At 40.9% G+C, this 27,080-nt stretch overlaps 1 long non-coding RNA gene across 2 annotated transcripts in view; it reads left to right on the top strand.

Moving 5' to 3' along the window:
- Nucleotides 1-27,080, top strand: part of LOC111875338 — a 129,710-nt gene that overhangs the window by 76,534 nt on the left and 26,096 nt on the right. For both annotated transcript variants that reach the window (XR_004514193.1, XR_002844707.2), the window contains exon 2: nt 4,018-4,150. This is a non-coding gene — a long non-coding RNA (uncharacterized LOC111875338). The remainder of the gene's footprint in view (nt 1-4,017; nt 4,151-27,080) is intronic.

Raw genomic sequence — 27,080 nt, 5'->3', positions numbered from 1 at the left:
CACTATCCTTCGTAAAGTTCACTCTTAACATAATCTACCCTTAGTTATACATAATGAAACCCACATACTATATTTATCCTACACGCTAACCATAACCTTGCCACATACACTATAAAACCCTTATTGCCTGACTAACATCCTAGGCAATTACATTTTACATGATTCTACTATCCTCCCCTAAGGGCTCGCCGGGTACACTGGAGTTGCACATTAAAATCACTCAACAACACTGTTATCAACAATACTATTAAACCACATGGCTGTTATGCGTAAAGAAACTTACTTGTAGTACAAGATGCAGGCCAACTGCCTCCGTTCGTAAGGCCCATGTTGAAGAGTGCCTTCGGCTGACAACTCAATATTCTGTGTTAGATCAGAATCCCAAGTCCCTCGAAATTCAGTAATTTATAGTTTTAATTTGCTAATTCAGCTGTTGACGACAGAGGGTAGTTAACTCCTCCTCAGTGTCCTCAATTCTCAAAGTAATATTCTAATTGGTTATTATTGGTGGTTGTGGGCGGGCCCATGGCGTCTCATCGCTGTTCATACGGTAATCTTACGATACTCCCGTGGCCTAGTGAGGCAAGCTTCTTGCTAGTGCGGTTAGGCATAAATGCTGATCATCACATTCTTAGCCTAGTTCCTGCCCAGGTGTTGACATCTTTGCTCTTTCACTGCAAAACACTTTTCGCAAGTCTCCAGACACTTAGGTGATGGCTTAAATTTCCAATCTCAAATTTGAGCCTCTACACATAAAGTAACGTTCTTCCGCGTGTGTGTTCTCCGTCCGATATGTCTTGCTTAGAAGCATTTATGCTTTTCTTTTTTCCTAGATTTGTTTGACGCATATGATGATCAGTGGGTGAAATATGGACCGCCATCTTTGGACAGTTAAACCGTTAACTTCTTAACAATACACATTACTCGTTGCCTTGAAAATATAACTGCAACATTTTTCTTTAAATAATATCCAACAAAAACACGATTTATAATAATCCGGATACGAGATCCTTAATCCTTATTATGTTCAAGAAACCAGTAAAAGGAACAAATAAAGCTGTCCTTGTGCTTAATTTAGCACCACGATATAAAGACTTATGGGGAATGAAGGTATAACTCCACCATTCTTAACCTCGGCATTAGTTGGAGGTGAGTGATCAGCTTCACGATCCGGTCGCTTTAACCCAGGAAAGAACCCCGTTACCATTGGATCGGACGCTGAGTGGGATCAAGAGCCGGTTTGAACGTTATAGAGAAAAGAAAAATTCTTTGCCCCTGACGGAAATCGAACCTGTTCCTTCCAGCCAGTAGCCCGTCGCTAAACAGACTGAGGTGAGACTAGTATAAAGCCAAAACTTGAGCTGAACCAACCAATATTTCTCGTGTCTGGGTAGAAACGTTTCCACGGCAACGGATACGCACGCAATAACAGAACTGTTGGTGTTTTATTTTCATTCCGTATCGAGGCTGTATAATGAGGACCAACTGGACGTCATAGCACAACATTGCAATGTATGTGCATATGAGGTTTACGGACCATGTGACCTCAAATTTAAACAATAACATGTCTACGGCGGCGGTGTTCTTGGATACCGAAAAATCGTTTGATACAACATGGCACCCTGGCTTGTTATAAAATTTATATAAATTAAAATTTTCGACTAATTTAATTAAGCTTTTAGCTATTTTCTATCCGAGCAAAAGCTCACAGTCTGTTTTGAAGGTGAAATATCCATGCCTAAAGAAATACAAGCCAGGGTGCCTCAAGGTTCTTCCCTGTCCCCAACACTGTACGCCAACCCCCACGTGTTTATCTGACCCTCTTTTACTTTGGCACTTCTATTTATTCCACGGATCGCAGAGAGGGTTATGTTCTCAGAAAGGTGCAGCGCGGTCTCAATTTGATTGAGACATTGTGTGAACACTGTGAACACATTAAGAACAATAAAGATAAGACTTGGGTCGTCTACTTTTCTCATACATTTAGACCTCGCAAGTCTCACCTCACATTGAACGGACGGACCATCCCTTTCATGAATCGTGTAAAACATCTCAGTGTAATCTTCGACAAGAGGGTTACATGCAGACTGCATATAGAAATAATCAAAGCTAAGGCCTTCAGAGTATTTATTAGAGTCTATTCCCTATTAAAAGCGAGCGATTGAGCCCTTACCTTAAACTAACTCCCTATAAACAAATGGTAGCCCCGTCTGGGAATTTGCAGCGGATTCCTTTCGAAATTGCAGCGCGTACAAAACAAGTTTTACTATACGCACACGGGTCCGCGAGTTGCACATGGCTTTCCAAGTACCGTATATTTATAACTACATAACGGAATTGTGCAAGCAACAAGTAGAGAGCATACAAAATCATGAAAATACAAATGTTCGTGACATCGGAACAGGCGAAGCCCGTAATAGAAAACATAAGAGGCTTAAACTTGGCGGCTGTCAAGCGTACGACCGTTCAAGTGACTAAGCAGCCGTTGTAACATGAACTACATGTGTTTGGGTATGATCTGCTTTTCCAAGCCTACACTGACAGAGGCCTTGTATATATTATACATAAATACATACGTAGAGTTACATGTAAAACTATAAATATAATGGTAATTTTAGATTTGATGATTGGATTTATTGGACATCTGTATAACAATTGCACTTGATGATAACAGTTCACACATTGAACTCCTTCTTGATAACGGATCTCTCATTGTATTTCTTCTTGGTCTCTAGTCTTCTGCTACTCAGTAAGTCTGACTGCCTGAGTCTGAGTCTTATGTTACGACCGACCGAAATAAAGCACCCATCTGGGGCTTACGAACATATTTTCGTTACTGTTAGATAATTGCGGGTTTGTTGGTGTGGGGCGCTGTCTCTGACGATAGCACAGGTCTGTTGTTTATAATTGCTACTGGCCCTCACCAGTGCAGTCATTCTCGGGTCCGAGTCCCGTGAGACTCTTGACCACATTTTAATGTTTCCTGCAAATCAATTGCGTGGACTTTCATGACCCTGTGCAAACCGCAGACAGAACACCATGTCTTACAGTTCTTATGTTATTCTGCATGTCCGTTGCTACGGTAATTCATTGCTGTGGGAACAATGTTTACCTAACCGTTGTCCAGCAACAGACGCATCTGTTGTGCTTCTCTCACTGCGCACTTCAGGCTTTCAGGCGTCATGTCACAGTATGTATCCACTAGGAAACGGACTCTTGACAACTGACTGACTATATATATTGCCCACATGTAAAATTGTAGATATGGATGACGCAAAGTACCGACTATAACCGCAGTAATTTCCAGACCTGTCCTCTCGTCTGAGAGGTCGCATCACATCGACAAAACTGCAACTGAAATTGACAAAAATCTAGTTTGGGGCCCCAGATGGGGCTTGACTGACTTAACGTGACTTGACTTAATCTAGTTGAAAGTCTACAGCTGGGGCAATGAGTTAGTTGTGAGGGTAGCTAGCCGGTAACGACCTAATCACTAGAGCAGAAGAATCTCCATTATTGGGAACCGTAACCAAGCAACATCTGGTAACGACTATAACAGACTGAGACAACGTGCGATATAATAATGTTATAAGTGTGTAGATTAGCGGTAATTTCTAATTACGTTTATAAGTGTATTTATATTTATAAGTGTACAGTAAATCCAACTCCCAGCCCGAATCCTGTGTCAAGTTACTAGCACTTGACAGTGTTAAGAAGCCTGCTTTGGACGATAACCCTATAGTTTTGTAAAATGATAAAGCTTTCACATGAAATATGGACCGTTATAAACTAAAATGAGTATAAATCTATTTCAAAATTCTTCGTGTTGATAGTTTCTGTAACCGGTGAGACACAACTTTTCATTATGCTTTCAGTTATGAAGTTCGTGTAAAGAAACATTTAAATACTTTCCGAATGCGGGCAGGAAAAGAAACAGCGTCTTTCAAGGAGGGAGAAGGACACATTCATCGTGCTGTAAATTGCAAAGGCGCTAGCAATGTTTGTTAATCTTTTCAGTTTGTGAAGTGGAGTGTAATGCTGGACAATGCGCTGTGCCAGGTCATGGCGGTGAAACTCAGAAGGAAATTTCCACTGCAATCTGTAAAGAACAAATGGACAGAAACTTACTAGCTTCGGCGGATACTTGCAGGTAATACGGAACACTACACATATCATTAAAGTTAAAAACGTTTAATTCCAGTCTATGTACCTTCAGTCTTTCTATACTATCCCTTATATTTTCTATATTTTTTTATTGCTAGTGGGGTGGGAGTAAGTCCCTTGTACAGCGGCCACTTCTCGCCTATTGTACCAGTCCCAGATAGGTGAGGGTGATTGTGGAGCAATTGGTGGAATGAAGATTGGCAAGGGAAACCGAAGTACTCGGAGAAAAACCTGCCCCAGCGCCACTTTGTCCACCACAAATCCCACTTGACCAGACCCCCGGGATCGAACCCGGGCCGCCGCGGTGGAAAGCCAGCGACTAATCGCTTGAGCTATGGTGCCGTCAGGTTTATTTTTTCCCCAGTGACGAGCTTCATTACTTGTACTCTTCACCAAGTATAATGAGAGTGATCAAGTCAAGGAGGATGAGGTGGGCAGGGCATGTAACACGAATGGGGGAGAAGAGCAATGCATATAGGATATTGGTGGGAAAGCCACCACTGGGAAGACCAAAGCGTAGGTGGTTGGACAATATTAAAATGGATCTTAGAGATATGGGATGAAATGATATGGATTGGATTGATCTGGCTCAGGATAGGGACCAGTGGAGGGCTCTTGTGAACACGGTAATGAACCTTTGGTTCCATAAAATGCTGGGAAATTCTTGAGTAGCTGCAGATTTGGCTTCTCCTCAAGAAGGGCTCAGCTCCACGAGTAAGTAAGTAAGCAAGTGAATACTTAACGAATGAATATAAAATTATTTTCTATGTGTGCAGTATGGTATTACAATGCTATTAGTTTTTGGTCAAAAGGTTAATATCTGCAATAAACGAACATTAAGATCAGTTAGGCATGCAAAAATGACAAAGAAAAGATTTAAATGTGTATTTAATTGGAATATATAGTTCAATTATTTCTGTGGACTATAATGAAAATAGGAGTTGCTAAAACATTTTGTGAAACCTTGGACCAAACTGGGAAGTCTGGTGAATTCAATTTCGCGCCTTAAATACTGTACCATTGTGTCGTTACATAATGTACTGTCATGGCTGATGCTGGAAACTGCAAGAACAGACACAATGAAAACTATTCACACAAGTTTCGCTCGAGGTAACTTGCAAATTACTTCTGTAGTTAAGCATGGCACATCGTTCAAGGTTACGTATCGGTCCCGAGATCGGAGCCCGGAAAGGACGTTTCGATAGAAATAAAACCGTTCAGTGTATGAGCGATGTAAGGAGATAACGAGAAGTCTTTAAGAAGCAACAAATAAAACTATACGTTTTTTCTTATTTTACATTGTAGAATTATGTTTGTGAATTAACGCCATAAATCATTCCTCAGGTGTATAAAGATACTGTGATGTGTATACCCATTGCTAATCAACGGCTCTGTAAACAAGCCTCAACAGTAGAGAGACTGTTTTCTGTGAGGTCCGCACCGCGACCGTTACTATAGAATGGTTCGGTAAACACGCTTCAATATGCATGTGTGTGCTTGTAGGTTTCCCCCTTCAGATATTATGCACAACTGTTTGCTGCTGATCCAAAGTATGCACATAAAAAATATGTAGAAACAAATATGTAATTTTTTTTTTTTCAAATAATGCAACAGCACAGATACATGGACTAATGTTAGTGTTCGCGTATTTAATGTCGGGCTATTGGATAGAAGTTAGTTTGCATCCGGAAGGTCCTGCGACCGTCCAACTCTATCAAGGTTTTCCATGGTTTTCCTCCATTCTACAGCAAATGCTGATTTGGTACCCAAAGTGCTGCAGTGCTTCAAAATAAGGCCATATAAGAACTGTGTCCTCTGGAGAATATTTAATCACAGGAAATAAAGAGGGACGGAGGATAGAAATTACATGTTTGGGAGTTTTATAGTTTTTTTCCTTGCTAAATATAGTTAGAACAATCAAATCTTAGAGGGTTAAGTGGATGTGACATGTAGTTTGCATGGGAGACTTGAGGAATATTTAAAAAATATAAGCGGGAAACGTAAAGGGGTGGAACAATTCGGGAGACCTTGACGTAGATGGGATGATAAATGTTGCAATAAGTGAATAGGTTGTGAGGGTGTAAATTGAATTCATCTGGCACAGTATAGAACGAGAATGTGGGAACGAGTGAACTCGGTAATGAAATTTCTTTTTCCATTAAACACAGGCAATTTTTTTGTTTATCTGAACGACTGTTGCTCATAAGAAGAATTATTCTCCATTGTATTATATGTTATGTAAATAGTTATTAGAATCTCTTTTCTATATTAACTATGTTGAATTTTACATTTGCAGCATAGCGTTATTATTTTTATTACAAAGGTAATCTGCATTCTCGCACATCAAATAATAATTATATTACTCGATGTAAAAACATTTGATTGAAGTCAGTATAGATTATTTCTGTCTCTTTAATTTTTGTACTGTATCTTCTATTTACCTCACATGGTTCGTAAGATTATAATAAACACGAACTTCAACATTATCTTATCAATGTTCTCTCGACATTCCAATATGACGGGTCGTCATAGCAAAGATGAAAATTCGTTTGTGGGAGTTCGATATTTCGATATCGATTCCGAAACGATTCTAATAATATCGCCATTTTCAGTCTATTGAATGTACCAGAAATTCTCTCGAAAGCTCTTGACTTCTCAATATGAGTTGTTAACATCTCATAACTATGCTCACAGCTGAATAAATAGGAGAAATAACAAGACACGGTCAGAAGAGATAATCCGAAATATACTTCGCTAGCTTGCTTTAAAACTCGGTTTAAATATCTCTGCCACAGCATACGCAAGGGCGTGATCGAAAAACAGTTATCTCCTGAGAAAGTGGTAGGGAGGACAGGCGCTGTGTCGTGTCCAATGGCAGACTAATGTTAATTAGTAAAAGGTAAAAAAAAAAGGTGAAGCTGTCCCTGTAACAGACTATGGAGGCCCATACGGTTGTGAGACGTCGAGGCTCCCACATTTTTTACATAATCGGCTCACAGATGGCGGCGAGGTTATCAGCCTTACGCGCCGGTTGGTTGGTTGGTTGGTTGGTTTGGATATCAGAAGGATTTGTTTTGGGCGCCAATATTCACCAGGAAGTAGTGGATATAAATTCGTAGGATGGCTTCCGGTAAGGGCAGATAGCGACATGACCAGCTGAGGCTTTAAGTCCGGTAAATGAGGAAATCTGACCGTGTCTTAACGGACCTTGCTCTAGCAGGAGAGGAGGAACACAAAATGACAACAATGATTGACACGGGACGGCGATATATTAAACGACGCTCAAAGCGAAATACATTGATTATCACACTGATATGTAAATAACTGCATACCCACTTTAATAATATTAAATACATTATGGCAGGTTTTAAGTTGAACTAATTGTCGAAAATCGCACAATAATCACCTAATAACAAATTAATGAATAAATAAATAAATAAGAACATAATTAAATAAATAAATACATAAATAATCCACCAAGTTAATTTTGAATTTGTGCGGACCGCAGATTTCGCGTCCGAATATTTTGGAAACCGAAACAAGAGAGTTTGAGGAACTGCTCTGCTCTGCTTTGCTCTGCTCTGCTCTACTCTACTCTGCTCTGCTTTGCTTTGCTCTGCTCTCCTCTGCTCTACTCTGCTGTGCTCTACTCTGCTTTGCTCTGCTCTCCTCTGCTCTGCTCTGCTCTACTCTGCTCTGCTTTGTTCTGCTCTGCTCTACTCTGTTCTGCTTTGCTCTGCTTTGCTCTCCTCTCCTCTGCTCTGCTCTGCTTTGCCCTGCTCTGCTTTGCCCTGCTCTGCTCTACTCTACTCTACTCTGCTTTGCTCTGCTCTGCTCTGCTCTATTCTGCTCTGCTTTGCTCTGCTCTGCTTTGCTCTGCTCTGCTCTACTCTGCTCTGCTTTGCTCTGCTCTGCTTTGATCTGCTCTTCTCTGCTTTGCTCTGCTCTGCTTCGCTCTGAAGTTGCGAGCTTCTCAGAGCCTCTGCTTCCACTAAGGCTGGGGCCACACGAGTGCACAAAATGCGTCCGTTGTAACGAACGTCGTGACATCAGTTGTACAAATAAACAAGAAATGCGAATGCTACGCTTTCTTCTGGCTCCATTGCAGACAGAAAACTACGCACCGCGTTCTGCAACTGTGTGGTGTCCTCAGCAACGTCCATCATAAAGTACGTTCGTTGCAACGGACGTACTTCATGCGCTCGTGTGGCCCCAGCCTAAATGTTGCCTCCCTAAGACATCTTTATTGACCTAGTTAAACGTCTAGGAAGTCTCATAATTTTGAATTTCCGAATTAGATGAAGTTGCTAGTCGATTCTAGCCCTTAAAACACAAACGGCGGAATTTTTCACAGCTTCTTGAGAATAGCGTGTTTAGCGGGCCGACCTACTTATTGTTTACTGCTTGCCCCATCTGTCAGCTGTCTTATTTCCAAAGCTCTGCCGCCATGTCTAAAACAAGATAGTCCTAGGAAAAGTTGCACGTGGCTGCACACTGTTCACTCAGCAAGAATGAGCCTATGTCAAGTTCTAAAAGCAAGAACGGACTATCTCATTAACCCAGTCTTACAAAATACAGCTTCCAATTTATTAGTCTTAATCAAATAAAAACAAATTCCGTGGTCTTAGTCCGCGAGCGAACTATACCGACCGAGCGACCGCCGCTTGTCGGCGAAGTTAGTTCCAACTTTAGCAGATAGAAGGTGTCGCGTGGTCAGCGCAAAGAATCCCCACGGCCGATAATTTCGGTTTTCTAGACCGGAGCCGCTATTTCTTTGAAATAGCTCATCAGTTACCCTCACGAGGCTGAGTTGGACCCCGTTCCAGACCCACTACTTCTTAGGAAATCTGGTAGCGCCGGAAATCGAACCCGGGACCTCTGGATCAGTAGGCAGAGACTCTGACTACTAGTCCACGTAGGTGGTCACTTTCAAATATAATGCACCGCATTATAATTAACGGTTACAAAAAATGAGCATGTACATGGTGACGAGAAGAGAAATCCCTGTCGTAACCGTGTAAAAAGTTTTCTTTTTCTTGGCAAATAAAGAGAATGCTTGGGCTTTATAAGCTCCTGTAACTGGTAGACTGCCGAAGTCAACTTTCAGAGCTTTATTTATGTGCTACCAGACGCGGACACAGTGTTGTGCTTCCGCAAAGGAAAGAGTTTCCTTAACATTTTGCATGATTGAAAAGACATCAGTCAAAATACTGTAAAAGTTAAAGCTGTCGCTGTGCTTAACTAATTAACCATGAATGCGTATGAGGGAGTCGCTGTATAGATCCACATTTTCTTGACCTCGGCACTAGTTGGAAGTGAGTGGTTAGCTTCACGCCCAGGTCGCTTTACCACCAGGGAAAGAGCCCCCGGTACCCATTGGATAGGAGGCTCGATGGGCCCCAGAGCTAGTCTGGACGACTTGGAGAAGAGAAAATCCTTGACGCTACCGGGATTCGAACTCCGACCCCTCGGTCGTCCAGCCCGTAGCCAGTAGCTATACCGACTACACTCTTCCACCATTTGTGAGCCGATTATCTAGAAAATGCCGAAACCTCGACGTTTCAGAACCCCATGGGCCTCCACGGCCTGTTAACAGGAGGCAGGAACTAGAGGCAGGAGAGTAGATAGATCATTTATTGAACACAATAGGCCGGCCCGGGTTCGGTCCCGGGTCTGGTCAAGTGGGATTTGTGGTGGACAAATTGGCGCTGTGGCAGGTTTTCTCCAAGTACTTCGGTTTCCTCTGCCAATCTTCATTCCACCAATTGCTCCACAATCACCCTCCTATTATCCGGGGCTGGTACAATAGGCCAGAAGTGGCCGCAGTACAAGGGACTTAGTCCCACCCCACTAGAAGTAAAAAGAAATATTGGAGGCATTGCTAAAGAACCAAAGCGAGTACATTCGTAACTACGCAGTTGCTTTGAGAATAATAATAATTACTTTCAGTTCTTGTTTATTTACATGCAAACTTAGCAGCTTAGTGTCGAATTACAAAGTTAGCATGGGTACGTAGAGAGAAACAACAAAAATTTTAGAAACAAAATACAAATCGGGCAGTTTATATAATAATAATAATATAATTAAAGAATAGACTTTATTAATAATAATAGACCTCCTCAATGGTCTGGTGGTCAGAGTTCCTGGCTACAGATCAAGAGGTCCTGGGTTCGATTCCCGGCGCTATAAGATTTTCTGAGAAGTAGTGGGTCTGGAACGGGGTCCAGTTAGCCTCGTGAGGATAATTGAGCAGCTATTTCAAGGAAATAGCTGCTGCGGTCTAGAAAACCGAGATTAACGGCCGTGTGGATCCGTTGCGCTGACCACGCGACACCCTCTATCCACAAAAGTTGACACTAACTTCGCCGACAAGCGGCGGTCGCTCGGTCAGTATAGTTCGACTGCGGACTACAGGCCACGGAGTTTTATTTATTATAAATAATATATGAGAGAAATAAAATATATACACGTAGGTTTATAATGGTTGTGCCATTATGCGGCGAGACAAAATGTATAGGCCGATACATAAATACACGTACATGCTGCGTACAATGTATGTTTTGATACGATTAAGGGACCGTTACCGAATATGATTAAGAGCAGTTTTGGCTCCAGATGCGTCAACATCCTTGCAGCTGACGCGCATCTAGCAGATGGCCAGTTTTTACATGAAAATCAGACATTGAACGAAGGAAAGTCTCTGATGAACCAAGCGGGAACTTGAAGACCAACAATTTCCGAAACAGAAGGACAGAATTTAGGACCAAGGTAAACTTGAATAGAAAAAGAAAACAGTGTGTCGAGGTGATGCCTTCTCATGCGCAAAATGTGCAATTTTAACTGCTCCAAAGCAAGAGAATAACTGTAATGGCCTGTAGGAAAGAAACGGTTAAAACAGAGGCCGCAAACCTCTGCTGGATGCGTTCCAGTTTGTTGGCATCAGTTGACGTAATTGAATCCCAGAAAACGGACGTGTATACAAGCTTAGATCTAACTAACCTAATGTGTAATCTGTATGTATTGTGGCATGTCTCTTGAAAGCCAAATTTGTGAAGCTAGCAGAAACAGCCGTTGCTATGAAACGGCTCAGCAAACGCTCGTTGCTAAGCAGTGGCTCAGAAAACGTTACGTGACAGCGACCACGCTTACGTACGCAACAATAGAAGAACTGCTAGAAGATGTGTTTTCTATGCCGTCGGTCTCACTGGCTACGTTACACTACAGCATAGCAGCTGCAAGAAAAGTGTCTTCTGTGCAGTCCGTGCCGAGGGTATATAACGAGGACCAGCATCGTTTAGAGACCTGAGTGCAGATGAAATTATAATATTGAAATGGAGTTTCAAGGAATAGAGTGTGAGGTTATGGGTTGTATTTAACGAGTTTAGGAGTGAATAATGTTACGTTTCCCTGAGATCACGGTAATACATCCTCTGATGGCATAAGTGCGTGGAATTTCCTGATCTTCCGAACGTAATCCACTGTCTCAAAACTGAGTTGGCGAATAACCCGATAAGTAAAACGCATAAAATCGATGACGTAAAGCAAAGAATTTCCGTTCGAATGACCACATATACGCTTGTTATTTAAGTCGAACTTCTGTATCGATATGAAGTAATCGGTTTCGACATGCTATAGATCGGAGATAAGATTAATTGATTTTAATTAAATCTATTTAATTACTTTGCCTATTTAACACTCCACAGATTGTTGACTTCTTATATTATATAATATTCTGCTGTTGTGCGAAATATCTTTTTTTTTTATGGATGAAACTGCTGATTCATAAGAGAGTTTATCCATTGTAACACGTACTTGTGAAACAACTCTCCGCTATTGTGACATTCACTTTCTGAGAAGTATTTGAAATCACTCAAAAGAATTCTGTATTTAACTTTTTACGTCATAGAAAGTAGTTATAATAATGTAAGAAATTTAAAATGAAAAGCATATAACATTTTCCTCATGCTTAGGCACAACGCAATACAACTTATGGCACAGCGGTGGTAAAGCTCCGCGTTGTTGTAGTCTTACACATTTCAGTGGTCAGTTTCGAACTTCTGGCGTCTTGTCCCCAAGGAACAAGCAACCAATTATTATTTTATACACTAAGAGAACCCAACAGATTTCCTTGCTGCCTGCCTCATGGTGGTTTCTTGCTTTGCTCACTTATTGACCCTGAAGATGGAGGCGGCGTGTCCTTCCTAAACGTCTGTTGACTTTCACCTGGCTACATGGCATTGTATCCCAGGAGACCAGGATGGTATGGATTGGATTGATCTGGCTCAGGATAGGGACAGCGGATGGATCTTGTGAACACGGTAATGAACCTTCTGGTTCCATAAAATGCCGTTGAAATTCTTGAGTAGCTGCACAATTGGTGGCTTCTCAAGAAGGGCTCAGCTCCATGAATGAGTGATCATGAACTATGGAAAGAAATATTGAAAAGGACTTTTGTTTAGGTTCCCGAAATGCTAGTTCACCAACATGTGACCATGAAACGTATCTCACACAATGGCAGTCTGCAGTCTCGAAAAATTGGCGCATCGTTAGCGAATTAACAATTCAGTACTGTTTGTGTAGCGTAATGCACATATATCGAGTGTTGTGGTTCCCATGCTACAGGCACAGTGGTGAGATTTCACTGAATTCCTGGCCAAAAATATAAAGATCATTAAGAAATCGCTTTCACATACAGAAACAGCTGCTACCAAGTACGAGATTTGAGGCTCTCACTGCAGTGAATATTGGTTCTGCGGTCTTGTGGACTATATTGCCCAGTAGTTTGGTAGATGAACAGTTTCATCCATTCATTCATTCATCAATTGCTCTACAGCCTTTTGTTGGACCCTATCCTCTTCTTCATTTTCGTAATCATTTTTACGCAATCTCTAAGACTCCTTGTATGAGTGATCAGCCCCGTCGCAAGGCCGCTACCTACAGACAGGACAACAAAAACAGAATAAACGCACACACAAGACATCAATGCCGTGAGTGGGATTCGAACCCACGATCCCAGCATGCGAGCGGGCGAAGACCGTTCATACCTTAGACCTTGCGGCCAGCTGAAACTTACCTATCTACCACTCGGCGCTACAGCCCTGTGTGAGCCTTGGCGTCCTCCACAACCAGTCTCCACTGCTCTCTTTTCCTCATCTTCTCTATCCATCCTTTCACCTTAATCTTCTTCAGGCTTACCCCGTTTCCTATATGTTCCACTTATCCGAGGCTCGTTGCTAGGTTTCTGAACAAAATTCTTTTTACTGGATGAGGTTGTTAGCCTCATTCCCAACCCCCAACCTGGAGGACCCGGGTATCTCTGTTTTTCTGAACTCTACCCTTTGACATTTCCGGTATGGGTGACCCTACCAGTAGTTGAACTACCGCCGGCATAGCAAAGAAGGTCACACAGTCAGGCAAGCCCCACCACCACGATAAGGTGGAGGCACCTTTGCGGGGAGATCAAACATAGAGTACTTCGGTTTCCCCTGCCAATCTTCATTCGACCAAATTCTCCATCATCATAATCACCCGGGGCAGGCTGCAGTAGGCCAATCAGTGGCCACCGTGCCGAGTGGACCCAGTTGGACTTCACCCCCCCACTAAGAGAATTTAAAAAAGAAAGTATAGATTTGCTTTCAGTATACTTATTTTTTTAATTATGTAAGTTTTCTTTAATTAGAAGAAAGAAAACTTACATAATTAAACAAATTAAGTACACTGAAAGTAAATCTATACTTTTTTTAAATTCTCTTAGTGGGCCGTGAAGTCCAACTGGGTCCACTCGGCACGTTTTCTTTAATAGGATGAGGTGGGCAGGTCATGTAGCACGAATGGGGGCGACGAGAAATGCGTATAGGATATTGGACGGAAAGCCAGAAGGAAAGAGACCACAGGGAAGACCAAGGCGTAGGTGGGTGGACAATATTAAAATGGATCTTAGAGAGATAGGATGGGATGGGATGGATTGGATAGATCTGGCTCAGGATAGGGACCAGTGGAGGGCTCTTGTGAACACGGTAATGAACCTTCGGGTTCCATAAAATGCTGGGAAGCTCTTGAGAAGCTGCAGATTTGGCGGCTCCTCAAGAAGGGCTCAGCTTCATGAGTGAGTAAGTAAGTAAGTTTTCTTTAATACTGCTTGGCTCTCAGTATTGCCAGATCAGATAGATAATTGTCGGACTCTAAAGGCGCGTCCACGTTACTCGTGCTCGTGCTGGTGCTCGTCAGGCTTCGGCGCGTGAGGATCCGTATATTTACTCGTAGTGTGTATAGGCTGTATTCGTATTTTAATTTATTAGCTATAGTTTTTAAACTAAAAATTTAAAATTTGCTTGTCTCGTGACTTGTCATGTCGTCCACATTACTCGCGAGCGTAGCAAGTCACACGAGCACGAGCACAAGTAATTTGGACTCTAACTTGTATTTCATTATTAAAAGTTTGATATACTTGACGGATATTTTATATTTATCTTAATGTGTACTATATATTTATCTTCATTAACCAATTTCTATGTATATTAGGTAATTCATGTATGAGTTTATTAACAAGAAAATAATTGTCATTTAATGGATTTTCAGTCAACGAGCAATTTACAGGAGACACAGTTTAGAGCACAGAGCTGCCATCTCTGTAAGCGTTTGAAAATCAATATGGCATTAGAACATCACTTTCATATATGGTCAAAGAATACACGTACGTGTTCAAAGACCATTCTCCTGTTATTGATGAATCCTGCGACAAATTTTTGTGAACGGGGATTTTGTAGGACATGAACATTTGCCCTATTTAGTACCCTTTAAAATGTCAAGAAAATGTGCAACTTTTAATTTCTGAATCCCTCTAGGCAATTGCCGACGTAGTACCTCGATTAGGCTATGACTGTTTCCTTCCAGATCCTATCAAAAGCATTATTCAACTTTCATGATACCGATAAGGCATCGTTCAATAACCTAAACTCCGTGTCCTGTAGTCCGCAAGCGAACTATACCAACCGAGCGACCGCCGTTTGTCGATGAAGTTAGTGCCAACTTTAGCGGATAGAGGGTGTCGCGTTGTTAGCGTAACGGATCCCCACGACCGTTAATCTTGGTTTTCTAGACCGGAGCCGCTATTTCCTTGAAATAACTCCTGAATTATCCTCACGAGGCTGAGTGGACCCCGTTCCAGACCCACTACTTCTCTGAAAATGTGGTAGCGTCGGGAATCGAACCCGTGACCTCCGGATCTGTAGCCCAAAACTCTGACCATTAGACCACATACGCGGGGCCTCATAACCCACAGAACATAATTCATATCTGAGAACAGTTACATACATTCTTAAAATGAAGAAGAGGCTACTGTATACATATAATTCATCGGCCAAGAAGTACCGAATGAACATCTTAGGAATAAATGTGAGTCGAAACATATCAGATGGTCTAGCCGATTGTAATTGAAGTAGCAAAGAGCCAGGGCTCAACAAACCCGGTCGTCAGGTCGTCCGTGACGAGTGAAAAATCAAGGCCGAGAAGTGAAAAACGTTTCTGTAATTGTTCTTTAATATTCTCCTACGCCCTTTGTTCTTATTTCTCCACGGATGTCGAACAGTAAATATGTACCTGACATGGATACGATGACCTGTGTTAGCAAGATGTAAGGAAAATATTAGAGTGACATAGTTGCATAGTTTCTATAGTGGAGAAATGTCTGGCTTTTTGTTTGAATGATCGAAGAATACAGAATTTTTTACCCCTGTAAATAACCTATCGTTTGATCCATTGTATGTCTGTCTGTGGCTCTACAGCCCTTTGCTGGACCTCGGAAGCTTTTTCAGTTTCTTTTTCTTAAATACAGTCGGTAGGACTCCTTGGATTAGGGATCAGCCCGTCGCAAGGTCGCTACCGACACACAGAACAGCACAAACACAGAATAAACGCAAACGATATCAATGCCTTGAGTGGAATTCGAATCCACGATCCTAGTTTTCGAGCGAAGGAAGACAGTTCATACCTCAGACCGCGCGGCTACTGTGATCAGCCGTTAGATCCATTACTGAAACACGAAAGCGGACATAACACAGCTGCATAGTATATTCACTAACTAATTAAATGACTGACCCCTATTGTAGAGTTCTTTAGTTACCCAAGAAAGTCTCTCTTTTATGGACCACCCGTTCATAATTGCATTTACAAGACCCCAATACTTGTCTCTGTCCTGAGCCAGATAAATTCAATCCATACTCTTCCAACTTACTTCTGGAAGATCCATTTAATATTATTCTCCCATTTACATTTTCGAATTGATCTCTTCTCTTCGGGTTTTCCGACCGTGCATGTGTCATCTCTCCTACACGTGCTACATGCTCCGCCCGTCTAATCGTCCTTGAATTTGAAAACATAACTGTTCTTATTATACTGAAAGATATGAAATACAGGGTGTCCGGATGAAAGGCATTCAAAATAGAATCATTATATCTCAGAAAGGATTTATTATACACATTACAAAGAGAAACTATCCAAGTTTTTTTCTGCATATACTTATAACTTTATCAAAATAATATTTATTATCAATAAATTTAAATATGGGCTCCATTAGTGACACGACAAATATCCGGGCTTGAAGCATGTCTGGTGTTAGCCACAGCGTCCCTTATGCGGGATTTGAGGTGTTGAAGGTCATTGATCTTAACCTGGTAGACACTGTTCTTCACGTAACCCCACAAGAAAACATTCAGCGAGGTTAAATCTGGCGACCTAGGAGGCCAAGCGATTTGTCCACCTCTGCCGATCTATCTCCCAGCCATCTCTCTGTCCAGGTGATTCCTAACATGGAGGTAAAAATGTGGCGGCGCATGCGCGTAAGCTGGGTATTCACATAAGAAACTCTCAGTTTTCCTTTCCGATGACACAAACCGGATACGTGGATGATAATTAGTTTCCGAGATATATATTTTTTTTTATTTTGGATACCTTTCATCCGGACACCCTCTACAATACTGATACAACGGTCCTAACATTGTACAAATTAGCGCTTAGCAAACTGTGAACCTCCCTCAATATAAATAGCAGTTTTCTAAGTGGCTACAATTAACCATCTTTTTAGATAAATAGGATGTTTCTTTAGAATTACATTTCAAATTAAAATTGGTTATAGTTGAAATTAAAATTATGACTGTATTTTGTTAAATTTAAGGTTAAAACAATAATTCTAATTGTTTAAAATGTCTATTAAAGTAATAATTACGATTCGTTAAGAGTCGAGGTTAGAATTCTAATTCTAATTGTAACCTAGATTTGAAGAAAACAGCAATTCTCTTAATGATATTATAAAGCAATGCTCACTTTTGTCTGTAGTGAGTATACAGTCACAATGTATCAGCTCAGAGTACGACATGGCAACACCTGAGGACGACCACATAATTGCCGAATCATGTTGCATATTACTTAAGAATTTAGTGTCCAGTATATATGTACCGATCACAGTGGCCGCGCCGTCCAAGGCACGAAATATCTTCTCCCGCTCGAACACTGGAATTGTGGGTTCGAATCTCACTCAAGGCATGGACGTATGACTGCGTTTATTCTGTGTCTGTGTTGTCCTGTGTAGGTAGCACGTTGCGATGGGCTGATCCTCTGTCCAGCGAGTTCCATCGACTGTCTAAAATTAAGAAACTAAAGTGAAACGAAGCGTTTCTAGATAGATAGATGGATAGGTAGGTAGGTAGTCGGGTAAGGTAAGGTAGATAGGATAGGGTAAGGTAGGTAATGTAAGGTGAGATAGGTAGGTACGTATGGTAATGTGATATATAAAGATGAGGTAGGTAGGGTAAGGTAAGGTAGGTAATGTAAGGTGAGATAGGTAGGTAGATAGGTATGGTAAGGTGGGTAGGGTAAGGATAGGTAGGTAGGTAGATAGATAGATATTGACCTTGTGATTAACTAATATATAATTACGCTATCAGACTTCACTGGCGTCTTGTGCAAGGATGACTGATAATTTTAATCAACCAATTACGTTATGAACAGTAAAAAGTAAAGCTATCCCTCTAACAGGCCATGAAGGCCCATAGGGTTGTGAGACGTTGAGGGTCCCACATTATCTAGACAATTGGCTCAAAGATGGCGGTAAGGTTGTCAGCCTTACGCTCCGACCGCGCTTTACTCCCCAGGAAAATTATTTATTTAATTCCTGGTACTCATTTCTTTTAGAGGCTGAGTGAACCCCAGGGCCATAGTGCGGCCGGAAGGATTAGGTCAACTTAAAACAAATCCAATGACCTCATCGGTATTTTAACCCGCGATCTTCCGACTTGTAGCATAGTGCCTTAACTACTACATATACAATTTTTTTAAATTGTAAGATAAAATAGCTGTGCTGCAACGCAATACGAACGGAAGCGTAGCAGTCTCATCAGTAATTTTAGACACCTGAAGATGACCAGTGTTGGTCGAAACATGTAGTATGCATGCACCAGTGACGTAGAATAGATTTTAAAGTTTAAAACTTTTACGAAGGTTTTAAAAAGCGAGTTACATGTGAGACGGCCAATAACTAACACAGAATTTACGTCGTTGCATTAATTAAGGCATCGATGGTAACACTCATGTTCTTGTAGTCGCTTTAAAGAACAGTTAGAACTTGCGACTTAAATAAGTACAAGGACAGTTAACTGAACACGAAGAATGGCTAAAGCAATCGGTGTGTTTGCTTATAAGCTGTGGGTATTCGCAACTTACGAATACGTCGGTGTGTGTGTGCGAGACCCATCTGCAGTGTCCTTATGGTTATGTACGGTTACGTCAACATTGCACAAATCCTATACTGCGAAAGAGACTTCTGGAAATCTTACTCAAGCATTTTCATAGAACTATTTTTTTTTTAAATCAAATATCATTTGCTATTAAATACATTTTCTTATCTGTTAGATCTCCAGGTGGTTTTCTTCCGCCTCTTCTGGTTTGTGGAAGAATGTAGCGCTATTTAATGTTTAAAAAATAAACGCCCAGTGTATGTCTGTTAGTGTTTATATTTCGCAGTATTTGTCTGCAGGTAGTTTTTTTTATTGCTAGTGGGGTGGGACTAAGTCCCTTGTACTGCGGCCACTTCTGGCCTATTGTACCAGCCCCAGATGATAGGTGAGGGTGATTGTGGAGCAATTGGTGGAATGAAGATTGGCAGGGGAAACCGAAGTACTCGGACAAAACCTGCCCCAGTGCCACTTTGTCCACCACAAGTCCCACTTGATCAGACCCGGGATCGAACCCGGGCCACCGCGGTGGGAATATCTGCAAGTAACTAACTTTTTGAGAGCTGTTGCTCTCGCAACTACTCAAGAAGAGTTGTTCGGCTTTTTATGGAACCTGAGAATTCTTTATCATTTTGATAGAAATTCACCGTTAGACTCTACCCTCAACCAGGTAAATCAGCTCTCCTAACCATATCTATTCCTCTCGATCAATTTTAATATATTTTTAATAGAAAAATAAAGAAATGAACATTCGCCATACTTCGTATCTCATTAAAGAGTTCCATCTTCTGGGATATAACACCATGTAGTCCGTTGAAAGTCAGCCGACGTTTCGGTGGAACATGTCGCCTTCATCTTCAGGATCACGTAGCGTGAAGCCACATACCACCAAAATACAGCCCACAAGACGCTTGACAAATAGACTGATGTATGTTTTTAGTTGTTTATTTAACCACATTTTCAGTATCGAAAATATAGGGGCGGATACAATCACTACCTCGTGAAAATACTATCCCGGAATTTGAAATTTGTCTGGAGGGACTGAGGAATATCGCAAGAAACTTTATTCGGTTTCGCTGGTGTTCCGGCCGAGATTCGAACAGCGCACTTCCCGAATACTGGTCCGGAGATTTACTGTTATACCTGCTTGTTGGGTGTGATTATATTAAAAAGGATCATTTTTACTAGATTTTAATGAGAGTTGTCTCCTTCAAAGCATTCTTTTTCTGTATTTGTAGGCCTGAATCCATAGAACCATATTTGTCGTGCATGAAAAGGTTGCTGCAAATAATTTGCTGAAAATTATTCAAATTATGCGCTTTCGAGGAGATGTTTAGTTGATGGAAAAGTTACTTGGCTCCAGATTAAGGGTATGCAATGAACGTTGAAATACTAATTGTTACTCTTTTGTCTAAAATCAGTTTCTCTGAAGTTGTCACATGGGATGGCTCTGCTATTATGCAGAATTCACTTTTCAGGTAACATTTCTGGTTTTGTCCGAAGACGTCCCAGAGTGTTAGTGAGGCCTTGGAGGAACGAATTAATAAAACACAGTACTCCTGACGTCAAGAGGAGCAGATGTCATGATTTCAACTTCCCATTTAGACATTTTGTGCTTTTTCCGTTATCCCAGACCCTGGCGTTTCTAGTTGGAAACTTGTGTTGTGTATCTTGTTGCACTGGAAGACTCGTTAACTTTCAAGTGACCTTCTGGTAATCTTACTGAAAGTTCTTAGCAATTTTCTTTCGTACTCGTTTCTTGAAGAACAAAACATTGTGTCAGTAAAATGTTTCATTTGGCCACAAAACAAACTAAGTCCCTGTGACTTTTTGACACAAAACCTAGAACCGTTCAGTCACATAATGGAACATGTGTAAACTTATAAACATTGCAAATAGTTGAACAAAATTAGAATATATATATATATTTTTTTTAATTTTGAGATGTTCTACACACACTTTCACTTAATACTTCCTTCCAAGTTTTGAAACTAAAGAGATCAGAATCCCTCGTAGAAACTGAAGCTAACGAGGGTAAAATTGTCAGAAGGAATGATCTTAATCGAGGTAAGAATTTTCTAATCAGTGATCTCCATTTATTACATTATGAAATCATTTCTATTGCCTCTTTTTATAAAGTACGAGATAGTCTTATCACGGCTATGATTTCACAGTGTTACCTAACTGTCTCTGAGGGCACGCGATGGCGTAGTTGATTGAGGCACTATGCTACAAGCCGGAAGGTCGTGGGTTCAAGTCCCGATGAGGTCCTTGGATATTTTTCAATTGACCTAATCCTTCCAGCCGCACTATGGCTCTGGGGTCGACTCAGCCTGTGACAGAAATGAGTACCAGGAATTAATTAAATAATTTTCCTGGGGAGTAAAGCTCTGCCGGCGCGTAAGGCTGACAACCTTACCGCCATCTTGAGCCGACTGTCTAGAAGGTGTGGGACCCTCAACGTCTCACAACCTTATGGGCCTCCACGGCCTGTTACAGGGATAGCTTTACTTTACTTTTTACCTAACTCTCTCTGTGCTCAGGTAGCTTACATCTAGATGCGTGGCATGCTGTTGTGAACATGGTCACGAACTTCCTGGTTCCATAAAATGTGCAACATTTCTTAACGAGCTTAGTGACTATCAGCTTAGTTCTTCGTGGTTGCATCTTGTTGTGTGTTCCAGATATACTATATATATAATTCGGTTAATCATCAACACAACAAATATACTCGCTTTTAATGTTTTACAATTCGATTTATTCCTGCTACATGTTTCGGCCGTACAAGACCATCATCAGGCAGTTATACTATATAGGAATACGTTCAGTTATTGAACTACTGATATGGATCCATACCATTGCAACGTGTCTTATTATTAATAACAGATAAAATTTGCCTCAAGTTGGTATTACAATTAAAATAGAAGATACAAAATAAGATAAAAGATAAAATATAAGAAATATGTACTGTGGGAACTGCCCACATTCAAGCAAGTGTGACAACGCAAGCGTCATTGCTTAGCAACGACAAGTAAACAACGGTTGCTAGGCAGAAGCAAGTAAACAGCGGTTGCTAGGGAACTTATAAACACAGTAACCGGCAATAGCAGTACCTATTACGCAACCGTTTTCTATATGTCCGATTCTAGGCTACATAAGAAGATACACTGAGTTACAGTGACAGTCTAGTTCTACCGTTCTACAATACCAGTTCAGTGTTCAAGCAGTTCACTATTGTTGTTATCCATCTGTGTATACGGTGCAGCTACAGTACCATACACCAAGATTTATAACCTATAACCTAATTCCTATATAAACCAGCTTAGTTCCACGAACTACACATCGTTATTGGTTAGGGATAATAGCGTAATATTCTTTTTTGAGAGCCCTTATTGACAAAAGGATTTGTAACCTCGATGTTGCTTTAGTAGGACTGTGAACAATGGAGGTTGTTGGTTAGTTATAGTATATTGCAACTGCTGTGTTTAGAAAGTGCTGAAAATGGTTCGGTGTTGCCATAAAAGCAAATATTTATATCGTTACAGCTATTCAATATTATACAAGTTCGTTTTTGCACTTCATTTTTGTATCTGCTTTTAACTTTCACCATTTCGGCGTAGCAAATGACTTTCAAAGTAGACATAAGACAGCATATCCGCCTCAATATGACGTCACTCCTTAATCCAGTAGGGCACTTTCAAAATGTTCAGCGTTTCTAACCACTAATGTCGTGTTCCGCTTGTGTATTTAGGTCTCTTCTTAGCCGCTACTAACTGGAAAGAAACGCCGTTACAGATTCATATGTAACATGCAAGTTCAAAATCATCTTCTTCTTTCTTGAACGACCTTGGCACAAACTACACGAATGCTCCTTCCACCATGTATATATATGTAGATTCTCTCTCCAATTTATTTTTGGTCTGTATGTGGACTAGTGGTCAGCGTTCCTGGCTACAGATCCAGAGGTCCGGGTTCGATTCCCGGCGCCACCAGATTTTTTCTGAGAAGTAGTGTGTCTGGAACGGGGTCCATTCAGCCTCGTGATGATAATTGAGGAGCTATTTCAAGGAAATAGCGGCTCCGGTCTAGAAAACCGAAATTAACGGTCTTGGGGATTAGTTGCGCTGACCACGCGACACCCTCTATCCGGTGAGGTTGGCACTAACTTCGTCGATAAGCGGCTGTCGCTCGGTCGGTATAGTTCGCTTGCGGACTACAGGTCACGGAGTGATTAATGTTTCTTTTCTGATATTAAACACCATTTTATTAGTCTACGTTCCCTATTTTTATGAAATAAAACTAGGCTTATGTTATCACCTTGCTCTCTGTCTGTCTCTATGCGTATCCCCCTCCCTATCGTTACTAGGAAACGATTCGGTAAACACGTTCTCGCGGCAACGAATACGCAACGATAGGAGAGTTGTTAGACTCATTTCTTATGTGGCCCGTGTCGTATCAAAGGAAAGAAGGTGCTCAGTTTTTCCCATCGAAAAGAAGACCCCCAGTTCCAAACAAATAAACGGTCTTGAAACGAACAAAGATTTGGTCAAAGTTTCCGACGGAGCCCCAAAGTAATAATGACTGTGCTGGCGAGTACCAGCAGCAATTTTGCAAACCCGGACCCAGAAATTCTTGTTATTCTAAAAAGTGTCACGTGAGTGATTCAGTCAATTATCGAGTACTAGTGAAAGCCTTTCTATTCGCCCAGCTTGTCCTTAAAATAAACCCTACTGACATAATGGAAACTGTTTATTCGTTATGATAATCTTATCAGTATATATTCCCCTTGACAAATGCTCTGTTATTTAGCAACCTGACGAAGTATAATTATCGATTATTTAATTAAACGGTTTGCCAGGCAAGACAACATAGTAAATATAGATTGCTTTTGTATTACAAATATCAGTTATGATTGCCTGGGGATTTATAATTTAATACAGCATCAGCGTCTTTGTCTTCCAGATGATCGCTTGCCTTCATATATCCTGTTATCCCACTCATGCTGAGCCCTGTACACTATATCTAATGTTCATGCCCCCCCCCGTTGCCTCTTCCTTTATCTAAAAATTAGGCTCTAAAAACGAATTGATATGACATCACTCGTCTCTGTGCCGCTCATCGCCGTGGGGGTACAATGAGATAAGACTTGTGAATGTCACTGATTTAGACATTCAGGTGCACCCCAACGACGAGCCAGTATGGATGTATATTGCTTAGTATATTACTATATTATACAGTCATATTGTCTTATTATCAGGCAAGGCCGGGAAGGAAATGGGAAGACAAAAGGGACTGTACATACACATTATACGCCGCTTATTGTGATTGCCCCGGACGGAGCTTCATTGATAACAATAACCGATCGATATCAATAACCGACGTAAAGAAAAGTGCATCTTATCAGCTCAGTTTATCGATGGAATGTGGACGTTGACAGAAAGAAAACTTAAATTACAGGAATATGAAATATTTTAAGTTGACTATCCACTATTTCTTCGAGAATGTCGTCAATAAAAATGAAACTATCATTATGTTCACACGGAAATCCATAGAAATCAGTGAAATAAATAAATAAAATATTAAAAATAAAAAAATTGGAAAAAAATATTTTTGGTTTTTATTTTTTGTTGTGTTTTGAGGTCTTTAATAAAACTTTCATATTCACGTTGAAGCTGAAAAACAAACCGGGATGTTACGTAATAACTTCCACTGCACATGCGTCAAGGCCCCGACAAGGCAAAAAAGCAATAACAAAAACCGAAGCGCTCTTTACAATAAAAGTGTTCTTTCTATGTATTGTGACGTGTATATACATTGCTAGACAATGGGTCGATAACGACGTTCCTCGGAGAGAGAGTCTTGCTAAATAGGCCGTTGCTAGGTAATGTGCACAATACCCGGAACAATAAGGACGTCTGTTGCTAGGCAACAGCGGTGAACTTCCTTTATAAACAGTATAGGCTGTGTTTTTCTTTGGGTCTGTTAAAAATATGTATAAGAGAAGCGATTTCGTAAGCTGGCAGTAATTGAGAGTACAAGGACTAGAATGAAGCGTGTCCTAGTGATTTGTGAAGCGATTAGATTAGCGATAGTTCTATAATTGATTGTGATTAAGAGAGATTGTAAAGAAGGAGTTAATAAATCCAGTTATCGAATCCAAAACTCGCTGTAATTCGTCACGAAACCCCGGACACATGACAGTTTTTTAATATAAGTCTGACCTGGAGTTCGTAAAGGCTATAACAATGTAGGAATGATAACATATCTGCATATACAGAACAGCGTCCACTGTACCGCACTGATAGAGCGGGTTTCTGCAGTATAAATTATTACACTTCATGCACTAGACCTTCTGCATTAGAATACTCGCACCTCAGCTACTGCCTATTAAATCAAGTTTATTGACAGGACGGAATTAAATGTTTTAAAAAGGGCTGAGGCAAGCAGTCGCCAGGTCTAGTGTTACTGAAGATGATTAATTTTCACGACACGTGACTAGGGAATTTACTGCAGGACAGTAGTGAAATATACTCACTTCTTGCATTAAAATATGATGATGTATATACTTTTCTTTATATGGCTAACAGGGAAGGGACGGGCTGGTTACTACACGTTCTGATACAGTAACTTTTTATTTCTATAGGCCAATCTGTTAAAAGTTTTAGCGCAAATCCAGCGAATCATATCCGTGCCAGAGAAGACGAGATGTCCGAAAGCGCTTCATTTTATAGTTTATTTTAGCCTAAAAATTTCTTTATAGGTGAATTATAAAATAAGCACTGTGAATTACTCATAATTCTGTCCGTCCTATTGTGTAAATCAATATAAAAAGGTAAAAAAAGTAAAGCTATCCTTGTAACAGGGTGTGAAGACCCATAGGGTTGTGAGACGTCGAGGGTCCGACATTTTCTCTAGACAGTCGGCTCACAGATGGCGGTGAGTTTGTCAGCCTCACACGCTGGCCGCTCTTTACCCCCAGGAAGATTCTTGGTACTCATTTCTGTTAGAGGCTGAGTTGACCCCAGGGCCATATCGGGATTCGATCCAGCGACATTCAGGCTTGTAACATAGTGTCTGAACCAACTGCGCTACAGCGTGCTCCCGATTTAATAATTATATAAATTAAAATTTTTCTACCTTACACGTTTCAGGCACTAGTTCCATCAAAATTAGGCAAACCGTCGTAAGAAAAAAATGCTTTACATAAGCCGTTATTAAAACATCATTGAAGGAACTGATGACATGTCTGGATGTTAAAATTACATAGTTAAAACCAGTTGACATATATTATAAGAAGCTCTGGGAAGAACTATTCGCTTACTTTCCTTTGATGTGACACGGACCGCAGAGAAAACGAAAAAAATAAAAGGAGACACACAGATACAGATGGTAAGATGATCTCATAAACATATTAACAGAACTTAAGAGGTGGGGGGGGGAACGCAGACACAAAGCAAGGTTATCTCTAGAGACTCATAACCTAAATTATTAATGGAGGTGGGGGATACACAGAGAGATGGACAGACACACAGATACACAGTCAGACAGACAGAGGCGAATACACTGACAGACAGGAAGATCTCTTAAACCTCCAATTGTTTTTGTTTTAGTTTTTTTGTTTTTGTTTTAAAAAAACGAAAAGTTTACTAAAAAATGAAATCGAGTAGGTAAGAGAAGGGTGTAGCAACGACCTTCGTAATGGTTTCCACAGTTGACAGCGGTTGATTTTTGTAGTTACTGTCCGTGTATCCGTCTGTGAACGTAATGCAGGGCTATTTGTTAGCCGTGTATGGGCTACATGTTGAAGTAATATGAATAATTATTCGCAAGACATAATGCTGCTGCTTGCACTCAGTGATCTGCCTCCTGATTATGTCACTAGTTGCTAAAACGTGCAAGAAAGAAAAGGAGTTATTTAATTACAAAAATATTAAAATTTGATTGAATTTTATTATTATATAGTCCTGAAGCAGAGCTATAGCCCCTCCTGGGGAGACGTTAAGAGGCAGGGGAGCGCTGGAAGTGGGCCCCTCAGAGCGTATTGTGATTTGGGGAAAGTGGTATTTCATCAAACCCATCCATCTCGATAGGAATTTACTAACAGTGAAGTAGTTAGTTATTGGAGAGGGTGGGTTTCCCCATGCACTGAGACCTGTATTGGTCCATTGTGCTTCCCTCTATGATTTCTAC

Source organism: Cryptotermes secundus, unplaced genomic scaffold (genome assembly GCF_002891405.2).
Source record: "Cryptotermes secundus unplaced genomic scaffold, Csec_1.0 scaffold442, whole genome shotgun sequence".
NCBI classification, from domain to species: domain Eukaryota; kingdom Metazoa; phylum Arthropoda; class Insecta; order Blattodea; family Kalotermitidae; genus Cryptotermes; species Cryptotermes secundus.
Note: the sequence above shows the minus strand (reverse complement) of the source record. Positions and strands in the feature narration are given on the sequence as shown.